Here is a 15,426-nt window from a genome sequence, read left to right as displayed (position 1 = left end):
AGCTAGTAGAAAATGGAGACTTCTCATTAGAAAATGAGAAGGCAATAAAGAAAACAAAGGCTATTTTCAGCCTGTTCATTTTTGCAGTTTTGGAACAACCGTAGGCAGAAAACTGCTGGCAGATTTCGACCAAATACCCCTTAACTGAGGGGGTCGGGGGTAGAATCGGAATGCATCTTGATCGCAAGACTTTTTTTTTTTTTTTTTTTAACCCAGAATGCGCAGCAAATGAGAAGTTGGACGAATACAGTGTGTTGATGCAGTTTTCATTGGGGGAAAACAGCGAAATGGACGACAAAGAACGTTATTTTATTTTTTACCTGCCCTTATTCCCACAGGTGTTATGTCGAAAAAAGCACCTCACGTGTGGATGTGCTGGCAGTCCAAAAGGGAAAGGGCTAAACTACAGATATGTTGAGTGCTCTGGGAAAAACGGAGCAACACTGTATTTAGCCTTGCAGGCAGGCCATAGATTTAGGACTCGGGCTGTCCAAGCAGCCAGGGAAAATGCAGCACCCCCTGCATTTCGGAAGGCACCTGTTGGAATTGAGGCCTTACTTGTGTAAATCGTAATAAAATGTCGTTCCCAGAATGCACTGCAAAGTTGTAGTGTGACATAAATACACTATTTACATATTTCGCACGGGAAATGACCAAAATGCTTTCAAAACACGCCGGTCTCGGAGTGCTGGAGTTCACGCGTGTTTTGTTTGGCTTCATATACCTGTTTATAGGTGAACAATGTACAACTTTATTTGATGTGAATATCGAGCCCTCTTTTGATGAGTACCATGAGAGGTCAAAACGCGTGTCGACGTAGGGACAATTGGTTCATAAAACACCTGACAATCAGTGGTCTTTATATTTATTCAAGGACAGGCGCATGACAAAGGGGTGACTGACCTACATGCGCTTGCAAAACACCACATTCACAGATGTCCCATCGTAAACCAGAGCCCACATGCGTGGGGGCACTTATACATGGGTGGAAAAGAAAGGGTTGACCATCCCCAAGCCCAGCAGCAGTCCCTGGGAGTCCTGGCAGGTTCCCCGGAGGGAAAGCTCTATCGCGGCCTGGCCAAAGCTCTAGGCTGGCTGGGAGTGCTGCCTCTGGCCTTGGGCGCCTGCCTCGCATGTGGGTCAGCCATGCCCCAGTACTGCGGCGTTCCTGGGCAGCCCCAGCGTGGACACATCCCTACCTGGAGGGAAAAGCTAGAGCTCCACGATGGCCATGTCAGATTTTAACCTCCCTAGGAGCAGATTGGTAACTTGTGTCTCCACCCCCGAACTCCCCCCTTCACCCACCCCCAAATTAATCCCAGGGGTTCTAGTGGCCATTGCTGCTCCCCGGAGGTGGCAAAATGGTGGAAAGTAACACCAATGTTGCCCCAACCCAGTGAGGCAGCAAGGATCTGCACTCCCTTGGGCACAGGCCCATCCCCCATCTCCCCTGCTACCCCCCAAGATGGTCAATCTGTATACACTGGTTGTTTTGCCTTCCTTGTGGGCGGGTGCGAAACAGCACCCATTTGCCCCTAAAGAAGGAAAAACATTGTGCCACCTTTTTGTTGCAATTCTGGCAGTGGGGGACCCCCCCCCCCACCCAACATCATTTCCCTGGTGGCCTAGTGGTCCTTTCTGCTTCCCTGAGGTGTTAAAATGGGCCCTGTCCCTCAATTGTGGCCCCACAAGGAAGTAGCAAGGACCTGCCCCTCTTCTGGGGTCCGTGGGGGGTGCTTCAGAGGGTTTGCCCAAAGGCATGGGGCCAGCCCCAATACCTCCAAGCTGCCACTATTGATATGTTTTGCCTTTCTTGGGGGCGAATTGGTACAACACAGCACCAATGTACCCCAAAGAAGGCAAAACAACATTGCACCATCTTGTTGGCATTTTTGAGGGTGGGGAGCTGTTTGGCCTGGGGGACCCCTCACTCCAGAAATCAATTCCCTCGGGATCCACTGGTCTTTGCTGCTTCGCAGGGGTGACAAAATGGTTCCAGACCCTCGATTGTGGGGAGGATTCTGGGGGGGGGCATCCATTTTCCACCTGCTACCATTCTCCACCTGCTCTCACATATGTATACTGCCAAAGGTCCTGGTTCATGGAATTATTTGCATGGTGCAGAGTGACTTTTCACTGCCGCCACAAACCCTGATTCTTGGAACTGTGCAAAGTGTATTTTTGCAGTGCAAAGTCACTTTATACTACAAAAAGGACTGCCTTTGCACTGCAAAAATACTTTGCACAGTTCCATAAATCGGGGTTTGTGTCGGCAGTGCAAAGTCATTTTGCACTTTGCAAACATTCCATGAATCGCGCCCAAAGTATCTATATACAACACTTCACCTTGCATATAAACTATTTTCCAACCACTACTATAGCACACCAAACGCTGCTTCAGCTACAATTTTCCATTGCATTACCACTAGGCCTATAGTTTACCTATTCTTTAAAAACACAGCAACGCATTACAAATGCATTGCACCACAAACACAGCACTTCTCTTATTAAAATAACCTAAATATGCATCTTTTTTTAACACACCTATTTTTGCCCTGTACCTGTCCCGAACGTCATGGCCTCATTACTGGGTTGCGGGTAAAACCCACCAACCCTATATTGCCTTTGCCTGACCTCCCAGTGCTACCGAAATATCACAAGCGACGTTGGTACACTACGTTCCAATTCCCTCCCATAGAGCTCCATGGGAATGGGGACCATGAAGCACTGGCACCATTGGTAATGGTGCCAGTGCTTCAGTGTAAAGCCTGCCGGTAGCGGCCTGAACTCCCGGAAGGTCAGACCTACCGGGACTACAGTGCCCATACTGCCAAACAGAGTGAGGCGGTCCAGAAAAGGTGCTGGTTAACGTTTTTACTGGTACATTTATTTACAGACCAGCTCATTCATAATGAGCCTTAGTCCATTTGGTTTAACATCTTACTACACTACCCATAACCCAGCCTCCTTTTTTTTTTGTCTTTTTTTCCGACCCAGCAACTCCTACCTTTAATAAATAACAAACTCTTAAGTACTTCGCCATTACCACATACCCACTAACTTTCTTTTACAATTACAGGAAAAAAAGATTGAGGAAAACAGCCACCGAAGAAAGAACACTCGTCCCATCCTACAAAGTAAGTACATTAATATAGCATGTACAACTCTCTAATTTCAACAATGTACTTTCACTATATATTAGCCTAGAATATTCTGTTCTACTTAACATAGTATTTCACTCTTACTCATTATATTGCATTTTGCGACATTCACACTTTCGGTTCATCACTGTTCTTTATTCAGTACACATCCATCTCATTTCTCAATGTTTATGCCACAATTTCACTTCTTTAATATTCAATACCCCTATGCACATAAGGTCCTAATTCCAACTCTACAACTCATTGCATTCCAAATCACTAACCCACATTAGCACACAGACGCACTTCGTCATCCCTTTTTTCCATGACAGCCCACCAACCCTTCACCCTATGCACTAAATCGCATCATAATAACCATTGTGTTCCTCAAAACATCATGTCCCTACTTATTCAATCACACCACCACTCCCTTACACACTAAGTCATGCCTCACACCTGTACAGCCTCCCTCTTGCAACCTTCCCAACCACACCTATTTCCCACTGCACAATCACACCCATGCATAATGCATGCAAAAACATTCCACACTTTTCAAACACAAACTTTCTTTTTTCCCAACAGACAGAACGCCTACTAAAAAGCAACTCTGTAGAAAACAAAAAATATAGAGCAGATAACCATAAACAAGTCATCCCTCAAAAACAATTAAAGCAGCTAGTAACCTCACTCAACGTGAAAACAGCCACCACTAAAACAAAAAAATGTAAAAAAACAGCAGAGTAATGAACACTACATATACCAATGTTAACGTAGCCATAGTAAAGCAAGCCAAACAATTAATTTTACAAAGTTTTCCACCATAGATTTCTTATAAAGACAGCTAAAAAGTCACGATATACCCTTTACTGCGGAAAACTAATCCTCGAAGCTCTAATTGACAGCGCGTTTCTACTAAAGAGAAAGTTGTCTATATTAAAATTAGACTGAAGCTGCTAACTAAATTAATCAAATTACAAAAAGTACTTATAAACATGCGCAATGTCAATATAGATACCTTTTTCAAGCTTCTGTGATGGTGAATGGATTCACATAAGCAACACAAACTTATTTCAAAGAAGGCACTTATAAACCAGGACCAAAAAAAGCAATTTTGCTTAGACCATATTGGCCAAGGGTTTGATATGTTCGACACCATTATGGTAAAAGAAACCTTCACCAACAAACTTTCAACCAAATGTTACTTTTTCCCAATCAAACCGTCCAGTATACAAATGGACCTGAGGCTCAATGTGTAATGTACGCCAACAATCCTTCAAATCTTTGACAATTCCTCAATCACTATGTGAAACTAAATGACAAAAGTAGAATTAAAACTTTACAAACCATGGACTTTAGTTGTGGAGAATATGCATGGGATGACTTTCTTATGCACTGCAAACCAAAATGTAGAGGGAATAGATATAGAAACACAGGAGAACTTGGTTATCTTGACCTTCTTAATGTGTCATGGTTCGTTCACCATCGCTTCATTGCCATGCTGCACTTATAAAAAAATACCCCTCCACTCGGAGAAGTGGAACACTTCTTTTGGAGAAAATCAGTCCTGAGAGCACCACACATCCACATGCTTTTGTGAATAAAGGATGCACCCAAGTTTGGCCAAGACGGTGATGCCACTGTTTTACAATGTATTCAAAAATACATTACCTGTGAGCTCCCTTTCGGAAACCACACATGGTGACCTACCGACACAATTCCTAAGCTTTCAAAAGCATAAGTGTTTCAAATACTGCCAATGTCGACCTAAAAACACAGGTAAATACTATATAAAATGTTGCTTTGGTTTCCCTATACCAGTTTCCACAAGACAAGTAATTTCTTCTGTGACAGTGTGTAAAAGGGAAATCCCCATAACACCTACAACATTAAAAGGGATGAAGCATCCAAGTAAATCCAAGATTACAATGCAATCCTTGCCCTCCTTGGAATGCAAATATAGACACACAACACATTGCAGACTATTCCACTGCAGTTGCAAGATCTCACACCCAAAGCTGAGAAATCCAGAGCTAAAAGACCTCTGAGATGACACATCGTCTGACAAAACAGTCACAACAAATGATAGAGCTTCAGTATACAAATGATCTCCCACAGAGAATGTGTATGTTACCAAGCTGCAGATTGGAGATCTGAAAACAATGACTGGCTAATCCTTAGTCCAGCTTCATCACGAAAGAGTACTAAAATCCTACCAAGAGCTAGAAACCATGGCCACAAATGATTCCTACATCCCAGACATTTAAAAAACAATTTAATCAGCACATACTAACCAAGCAAAAATGCTGCTTTCGAAAAAGATTGTGGCTGTCTGACATAGCCCAAAACTTACTCTACAAAAACAAGGTCATGCCAGATGAGACCACTGGCAAATATTCAGTGTCCACTTTTGAAGGAAGCCTAGTAAAACTTACCAAGCCCAGTTTTTAGCATGTAAAGTAATACGTTTGAAGCTGCATTCAATGCAAATGAAAGCAGTATAACAAATATCAGTTTTAAACGATACAAACAAATGTTGGACAATGAATGCCAACAAGAGGAAGAAATTGAAGCTCCACTACATAAAGACACTGTTGAAGGCAGTCGACTTTCTGTTACAGGAAGCCAACAATCTCTTGGAGAACCACTCATTCTAAATGAAGCAGAAATAGCAATGACTGTGGTAGAAAATACCATGTATCAATCTAAGCATCTGAAGAAGTCTTGTCGGTGCTATAATCACAGCTAAATGATGAACTTGTCTTTTAGAAGTTGATGAAAAAAATTGAACATGGTTTAAACATGAAACTAAAACTTGTAACTTTAAAAATTATAAACCTCTGCTCCTGTATCCAAGTGGTGAATCTGGTTCTGGCGAAACGTTCATCATTAAACTGTCCACAAGACTCCACAACCTTTCAGCTGTTGTAACAGCCCCCACAGGTTTAGCTGCCTACAACAAAGGAGGTGTAACTTTACAACAACTACTGCTCGTCGCAGTAGAACACCAAAACCAATTGGAATACTACAAATGATCAGCACAAGCTACTAAAGTATGCAGAATTCTGAAAAAAGGAGTGCTCCTTTTAGAGGAAGCAAGCCTGGTCTCCAACCTTAGGTTGCCTTTAATTCATCTCGGAATGCTAGAAGTCCTAAAAACGGACTACAAAGAACTGCTGGAGGAAAATATGCGGTTGTATTCGGAGACCTCCGGTCAACCTATTGTCAAAACATTAGGACACAATGCCATAACGCACTCTGCAGCATTGGAAATGTAAATCACTGGCACGCGTTTCACTACAGAGAACTAACTCAAAACATGCATTGGTCTGTAGATCGCACCTATGCTAACATTTTAAAGCATTGGAACTGGTCTGTTTACTAAGGATGCAAAAAACTAGACTGGGCTATGAGCTATATGGGCAAAAAACATCTGCCCATCTGCCCCACTTGTCATGGAACTCCTAAAATGCATGTCCTTGATGCCAACCCTTGCAAGCTGTAGTCCATTGAATATAATGTTGAAAAAAGAGATCCAACACATGGTGCATGTCAGCTCCACAGACAAACTCGAAGTGCACGGCATAACACTCCATGTGTCAACAAGCAACAGCACGACTAAATAGCTTAGAAAAATGTATCTCCATCACAGCTGGATTACAAAATGTATTGACTGTGTCTAAACTGCAGAGTAATTCTAAAATGTAACCTTGACGTAGAACAAGGTTTAGCCAATGGAGCAATTGGTACAGTTGTTGATTTCTAACATATACACACAATGACAACGTTAATTTTGTCAACATCCACTTTGACAAAATACAGAAGTTAAAAAAACAAAATAGGCTGCACAATAGCATGTTTCCTTCTTTTCAAAGACATGTGCGTTTACAGAGAACCATTCTGTCTCTTGCATATGCTGTCACTATTCACAAACTGCAAGGTCTAACCCTAGAATACGCATTGATTGACATTAAGAAGCAGTCTTCAAAGAAGGTATGAGTTATGGAGCACTTTCACGTCTCCATACTCTCACTGGTCTAGTTCTAGTTAACTTTAATGCAAACAAAGTCCACGCTGACATTCCTTGCATCCTAGAATACGGCAGGCTACGTGCACTGTCCACCCCCCACCTAGCTATGTACCCTTTGTATCACAAAAGACAACCTTTTAAAGAAAACTAAAACAGAACCTATAGTAGATCTTCCAGCAATACCGCTGAAAAAGGAAAACTGTTTCTATCATGTAATACAACCACAACTCTCTAGTCCAAAAGAACTGCACGTCCATCAGAAGTAGACAAATGGCTCTTGTCAAAAAAACTGCAGGCCCATGAAAGGATGGGCACAACTGGTCTATTTAAATTCAAAAACACAACTGGTTTTAAATTGCTATTCAAATGTAGCAATCAATCTTCTCTTACAATTGTTCACAACATTTACTTAAATGGCACAGACCAGTTGTGCTTGCAAATGCTCATTCTTCATGGAAATGCCACAAATAATTCTGACATCACTTGGTGTCTCCGGTATAAGGCAAGGATTGGACTACTGGGCAGAAATGGTAAAATTCACCAACACCCAGGAAAATCCACTAGAATTCTAATATACTTACTACAAGTACTAGAAACCAAAAACATCCCTATAAATTCATACATGTGGAAACCTACATGCACTCTCTGTAACCATGTTTCACAAGAGCACATCCCTAATGAACGATTTGTGTAGGTATCAATAGCAAATTGTGAATCTATTCCATTTCAGCAGCGTCTGCAGAATGCAAATCATGGTGTATTATGAACCTTTTTGCAGTTCAGACGATCGTTCCAGAATCCAAATAAACTCACAAGGCCAATATATCATAATAAGGTACAATGCAGATAGTACCAAACATACCTGTAAACTCACTAGCTTCACACAATGCCAAATATCTATTTGCAAGAAAACCTGCACCAGTAGTCGTTATCTACCCCTACCACTCCAGGCCACTATACTGCATATGTTAAAAAGATAAGTGGTTGGTTTGAATGCATCGACACGTCTGTTACTCCAAAACATCGATTACCAGTACATATAACATGCCTACTTTATATTCCTGCAACCCAAATGTACTCCCTAAACTACAGTTCAATACTCTGAATATGCCAACGGGTATCTAAATACATCCATAATAGTACAGTAGTAATTATAATATCCAACACAGATGCCCGTTGGTGTATTCTGACTAACTACTTTAAAAATCCCTTTCATTCTAATACACTTCAAATATGAGATGTTTATTGTCACTGCAATACTTCATCTCAAATCCAATCTAGTTAGAATACGCCATTGTGTATCTACTTTAAACATATGCAAATAACAAGGGGGGTCCTGGGAGACTCTCTGCCAGACATTAGTCCTGGTTTCAAGAGTCTTACCCAGAGTCTTCAGCTCATTATCTTTTACAGAGAAGAAATAACCCAAACATATCAGTCTTTGTCCTGCTCTGGGGCAGTCCAGCACCGAAATGCTAGGCAATTCGCTTCTGAATTACCAACAGCAACCCCAGACGCATGTTTCGGTCTGGTTAAACCTCATCAGTAGGGAGTAGCTGTGCCTCTCTAAGAATAGCGAGCAAGGGTTCCACGTCTGGATTACTGTCCAATATGGCGAGCAGTTTCCAAAAATCTGACACTCACATTTTTGAACATCCAAGCAACGTGAGTCTCGTGTCTGTGGACACCAAGCCACCCCCTGATTGAGCCAGAGGTGTCTGGACGCCAAGTCAGGAAGTTAGTCTGCAGACCGGCCCCAGATATCACTTTTCTTTTTGGTACCTACTTTTTGGTGAGGATTCATCAAACAGCGGCTTAGTTAAAGGCCGCCCAAGAGGTACTCTTTCTAGGAGTTGAGCAACTTAACCAGAACTATAGGGCTGCTACTGCAGGCCCTGCAGAGTGAGTGCGAGCGTGCGTTTAAGTAACATGGGGGCCCGTTTGTTGAATATTTGAAAGTAGTGATTAGCAATGCACCATGCACCTATAGTTTAGGTGCATCTTATTTGTAATTCCACGGTTACAGGAAAACCTTGTGCAATAGAAAAAAAAATAGTAATAGTCGGTGAGGTGTGTGGTAACGTTTTGGGGCAACATGTCAAGGGGTGCAAAATGGCCCTGGCCAGTGAGCATGAATGCTTGTGGCTCAGTAGTGTTAAAATATACTTTGGTCATACTCGCTAAGCTCTAACTAGTGGGCCTGTGAGACGTGTATAATGGCCACAGCGACGCAGCCGCATCCACCCACCTAGTGGGTCCAAAAGGAGAATTTTCAACTGCACATGTTCCCCAATATGGTGCTTGTCCACCACCCTAGGTGGACACCTGAGGCGTTGCAAGTGGGTGTTGGCGGTGGGGTGGGCTATAGCCCTGGATCTGTTGGTTGTAGCCCCGGATCGAAGCTTGGGCTGCAACCAAAAGGCTAGCTAGCCCGTAGTCCCGACATTAGTGTAGCCCAGTTTTAGTCAAGACCTAGCAACACCCCTGGTGGACACTGTCTTCGGCCGTGGCCCCTATGTATTTTGGGCTCGCCATATTGCACCCCTTGACCTGTTAACCCCAATGGGTTACTCCACACCTCACTGTAGCTGTACAATTCCATTTTATTAGAACTTTTTATTTTTTTATTTTTTTTTACATATCAGCAATGACCCACAAATAACTTGTTATACGTGACTCACTTTCAAAAAGAATCCAGAATATTCGAAAATAACCCGGACTATGGGGGGGAAAATGGCCTTGACTTTGCAAAAACGTCCGAGCTCTGAATTTGGTCCCAAGTTTCACATGGTGCACCCCCCAACCACCTGTAGCCTGATGCAATTTCATCCTTTTTTTTTTTTCTACTCCAAATGGTTATTTTTTTTCAACTTTGTTTTCGAATATATCTCATTCCTGAAAAGCCTGTATGCTGCAATGCACCATGGCGGATAAAGCTATAATTTTGGGAGAAGGGGGCACCCACTTATCCATCAAATATTTTTTTAACTAGATGCATTAACCCCAGAAAGCCTCCTCCCCCCCCCCCCCCCATCCCCCCCACCCCTTCCGTGGAAATTGAGCCAATGCAACATTCCCAAGTTGTTTTGTACTTGATCCAATTCCGTCCAGCGGTCTTCACTGTATCCTCGAGCAAAAATAGTACCTTTTTCTCTATGGGGAAAATTAATGGGGGACTAGGCTGACTTACATTTTTAAGATCTTTCTCAAACTATCCAGTCATGCGGTCCATTAGTCTTCAAAATTTCAGTCAAATCCGTTATGCTAGTCAAAAATACATTTTTCGGGTTTCCCATGTATCTTGACACTCAACTATAGTGTGGTGACTGCCACACATTAAATATATATTCAAGGAAAAACCTTGTTCCAGGGATGTTAAGGTGATTAATTTGATGCAACAAAACACTTGAAAATCATCTATTTCCACCTTAACTATGTCCCCCCCACCCCCCTGTTGTGCAGTCTATGACCACAATGGTGACCTCACTGCTGCCATTGCTAATACCATCATATGGCATCAGACCTAAAATCACTCTAGGTATCTGCCCAGATTTAGACCACCCTTACATTTCTAAATATATATTGGCTTTTTGGTGCATAACAATGAGTACATTGTTTAAAATGGTAAACGGCTACACATGCATCATATCACTACTGGTGAAGTTTTCCTTTGTAGTACTTTGGGGAAAAGCTATCTGAATTATAAATAGTACACTGCTTAGAATGTTCCGGTTTGTGCCAAATATGACATGTTCACTATAATATCTGTATACACCTCTGCAAAAAAGTTGTATAAATGGACAGACACATATTGAACCCTAATTAATTCCTGTTTTAAAATAAACATATGTAAATATTTGTAAGAAAAAAAATGTGTACACTTACCATTTTCTAAATATGTGCTTTAAAGCCAGAAACAACTATGTATTAGGGATTTGGAAATTACTTTATATATGTATAGAAAATAACGTTTTAAGATTTAACATTTGCTTGAAAAACACGTACATGTGTTTCTTTCTGTGGCTTTGTAAGTGATAACATGTTAAAATGAACACATATTTTACTAAGTAAAAGTAATCTTTAAATGGTATCCAATTTTGTAATGAACTTTTATGTATGTCATACGTGATGTCGTCATTGTGGTCATAGGCCGCAACAGGTGGCGCGAATTAAAGTGGCATTTGCTGATTTTATGGGGTTTTGTTGCATTAAGTTCTCACCTTAACGTCCCTGCAACTAAGGTTTTTTTCCTCGCATTTCAAGGGTTTTGTTATTCCATAGATAAATACAGCCTTGCCCACTGTATTTTAAAACTCTACCAGACAAGTAGCCATGGGCTTTGGCCATGGCCAGTAAGCACGCTCACTCTATTTTAAAACACTTGTAACCCGTCACTCAAATATTCATCAATCACAAACTGATACTGATTTTGACCCGTTTAGACAGTGGTATTATGTATAAAAGATTGCAGGTTTTGAGAACTCAATGTGTTCAGGCAATGCGCAGTGAGATTAAATTTGCCACGGATCACACTTTGGTTAAGCAACGTGCTACAAGCCCCTTGTTTCATGGCCAGTCTCTTGGTGACTGATACATCGCACAACCCCCACTAAACCCATTTAAGCAGCATGGAAAAGTGGAAAAAGAAAATGGCTAGCACGTGCACAGGTACTTTTGCCCCCATAGCGAAAAAATCAAAAGCTGACACCCATGAATATCCACCCTGTAACTGACCATATATCTTACAGTGAAATGTACAAATGCACTTCTATTGTCATTCCCCTTGGAAGATGGTGGACAAGACAAAATAGCATTGACTTAAAAAAAAAAAATAATAATAAAAGAGAAATAAATAAAAGTGATGTAAACCTGGAAAAAAAACCTGAAAGGAGATGTTCCATTAAATATGCTGGCAAAGTATAAAAGGTGCTCACCTTTCAAACCCAGCAATCAGTCGTGAAATATTGAGAAAACCAAATCCCAGTATGAAACGAGTGTTTGTAGCCTTGTGGGTAAGCGTCTGCACTGGGAACATGACAACCTGAGTAAAATCCTAATGGCCAAATACTTGAGCAAGCTTGGCAACCTCCAAAAAAAAGAAAAAAAAAAGAAAGCAAAGGGGTTGCGTTCTGCCCTCTGAAAAATGTTACTGTCCACCCTCATGTGTCCTTGACTTGTGCCTGGAAAAAGCAGCCACAATCGGGGCGACATAACTGCACCAGTGTCCAGGATTGCAAACTCTCTTGTCAGATTGTAGCCAAATACTCATGACTGACTTTTCTGGCTTTTTAAACATTAAAATACTCTGCTTTATAAAGTTAACTTGAAAAGTAAACGTACTATAGTGTGACTCATATGAATCCTTCTAGAACTATTATGTTACAATTGTGGCATTATTTCCCCCATCTTGACTGGGGGGGGGGGACTACAAATACCAGAATGCAATTCAGCAAAAGGCAGTAACGGACTGATTCTGCTTGGCCCCTCAGGCTATGTTCTTCTGTTTTGTAATGTGGGCTCGATTGTTAGGCAACGTGGCCTCAGGGGGCTGGCCCCTTCCTTGCTTTCAAGCTAAGCGCGATTGGCACCAGATACTGCGTGGATGTGAGACCTGGATGGCTTTTCACCGCCCCTCACCCTTCCTGATGTCACCATAGCTGTAAAAATAAATCAATTTGTAAACATAATAGCCGCGGGTACAGGACTATAGATACCCGCTATCTGTAGTCCTATTATTGCCACGAATATTGGAAAAAACAGCTGGATGGAAAAAGGCTTTCCTGCCCTCACCAAGTGTCCACCCTCATCTGTGTCTGCTCCTCACATACCCATGATGGCCTCCATCTCCCCTGCCCTCTCCCATTCCCCCACAACACGCACTGTTTCTGTGATGCAGTTTGCTTTCAAATGTCGGCTATTCTGTCCATAACCGAGGCTACAGAAAAGCTTTGTTACTAGACCCCGTCCAACTCCCAAATTTCCCTTGGTGTCCCTCCCCCCCCCCCCCCCCACCTCTATACTGATGGCGGATGCATATTTTTTTGACCTGCAAATATCTTTTTTTTTCCTGCATTCATTTTCCGATAATCTCTGCTATATGCACAGCCATCTCTTGCATCGAGCAAAAACAAAGATGGTGGCTGTTTCATTTCTTTAAAAAGAAAATAAAAAAAAAACTGGTTTTGGCAATTTACTTGAGATATGGCTATCTGTTTTGGAGAAGGGGGGCACCCCTTCTCCATCAAATATTTTCAACGACTGCACGGAATGACCCCAAACCACATGAAGTTCGTACCCAAGTTGTTTCGGACCTGGTACAAATCCGTCAAAGGTTTAGGCTGTGCGGTCTGGCAAATCTTTACTAAACTTTGCATTTGGGGGGGCGGGGGGGATCTGGGGCAGACTGGCACGTGCATCCCGAATGGACTGTGCCATAACTTTGTTGAATGCACATTAGGTTTTTATTAGTGCAACTTGACCATATCAAATTCAGGGGGAAAAAAACCTTGAGACGTTATGGTCACAAGTACAAAAAAAACAAGAAAAGTGTCACTTATGGTAATCTATGCCACCATAACTCACGCCCCCACCATTGACGGCGAACCCCAACGCCTAGGACATCAAAGATGGCATTACAAATCTGGGGTGGTTGTTTTTGTTGGATGACATATTCATTTTAAGCTGAGGACTTGGCGTTATAAAATGATGGGTACTAGGCATGTAGAGGCTGACCTTGTTCTATATTCTGAACTACTTTTCCCTTTGGGGTTTATCCTGAGATCATAATGCACATATATTTAACATAATGCAATAAGTCAAAGCATCTCCCATTCTTTTTTTTTTAAACATTTTTATTGAGAGAGCAGGTCAGCAGCAGCAAGACAAAAACATACACACATCAAAGCATAGCTTGAATCTCTTACAGCATTCAAAGAAAGGAAAAAGAATAAAAAAAAATATCCATGTTTTGGGCATGAGAGCAACCTGTACAAAAGAATCAAAACAAGGCGAGGACACGGTTGTTACATCTGCGTCTGAGCCCAGGTCACACAGGTAAAGGCACAAGTGTCCAAATATCTTTGGGGCGACTGGGTGACGGGACCGACAGTACAAATAATTCCTCATCATCATTCACCATACAAAGCTCCTTTAAGAAAGTGGCTCTGGATGGGGCAGTAGGGGACTTCCAACATTTAATACAGCGTTTGGCAATAATGCATGAGATATTAAATAATCGCCTTGTGGTCCCCTTTACTTTGCCTATATCGCCCAATAGGTATTTCAAGGGCGAAAGAGTCGCCTGAATGGCTGTGATGTCCTCGAAGTTTCGCAACTTCCCTTCAGAATTCCACAATCAGTGGACATGTCCAGTACATATGGGAAGGCCCCGCACCAGGGGCGTTACATTTAGGGCAGGCACCTGTGCAGTTATCCACAAATTTAGCCACTCTAGCAGGGGAATAATGTAGTTGGTTCAAAACTTTAAACTGGATTAGCCAGAGCCCAGAATTCATGGACACTAATCGAGTAAGTTGACAATACCGGGCCCAACGGACCTCATCTATCTGAGTGCCCGTGTCTCGCTCCCAGACCTCATCGTGTTGCATGACGCGGAATGGGTTTGCACTAGGGTGTATAGCATAGAGACCCCTTTGCCGTAGCTATTTATGGACACTATCGACCTGATGCATTCATGGGTCTGGGGTTCTTGCGGGAATGTTGGCCATTTCGCTGAAAAAGCGGCCCTCATCCTGTAGTATTGAAGGCGTTTAAGCTGGCCCCTCCCCACCGCTCCAGTGAAGTCCGTGAGGTCACAGAACTCGCCATCTGGGAACATGTCGCGCAGCGTGAAAAGCTTGTTGGGGACCCAGGATTGCTGAAGTGCCCGATCAAACGTGGGGGAAATACTAGAGAAGTCCCATAAGGGGACTTCCGGATCATAGGGGGATTCCAGGCCTATCCTCTTGTAGATTCTGGTCCATGCATGAGTGGTTGTGTATACCGGATCGAACGGGCATATGGCCCCATAACTTGGGTTAAGAAGAACTGAAAGTATGTCGTTTGGGTGGACAGAATGTTTTTCAATCAATATGTGGGGGGGCCGTGTCCTCGGGGTCAAACCAATGCTTTGCAAATTGAGCTTGTGCACACAAGTAATATAACTGTCTGGTGCAGCGATGCCACCCTGCGCAAAAGGCTCAACCATCTTATCCCAACCCATCCTTGCGGTCTTCCTGTTCCAGATAAACGAGGAGGCGA

General features: G+C 42.5%; 1 protein-coding gene across 2 annotated transcripts in view; it reads left to right on the top strand.

Annotated features, from left to right (window-relative positions):
• LOC138582110 (E3 ubiquitin-protein ligase TRIM39-like) overlaps positions 1-15,426 on the top strand; it is a 473,056-nt gene that overhangs the window by 24,834 nt on the left and 432,796 nt on the right. The window contains exon 1 of one of the 2 annotated variants that reach the window (XM_069653087.1): positions 3,078-3,137. The exons of the other annotated variant lie outside the window; for it this stretch is intronic. The gene's annotated coding sequence lies outside the window, so the exon portion shown is untranslated. Of the gene's footprint in view, positions 1-3,077; positions 3,138-15,426 lie in introns of those variants that run through there. 2 annotated transcript variants of the gene reach the window in all.

Source organism: Ambystoma mexicanum, chromosome 3q, assembly GCF_040938575.1.
Source record: "Ambystoma mexicanum isolate Mex_15411 chromosome 3q, UKY_AmexF1_1, whole genome shotgun sequence".
Taxonomy (NCBI): domain Eukaryota; kingdom Metazoa; phylum Chordata; class Amphibia; order Caudata; family Ambystomatidae; genus Ambystoma; species Ambystoma mexicanum.
Note: the sequence above shows the minus strand (reverse complement) of the source record. Positions and strands in the feature narration are given on the sequence as shown.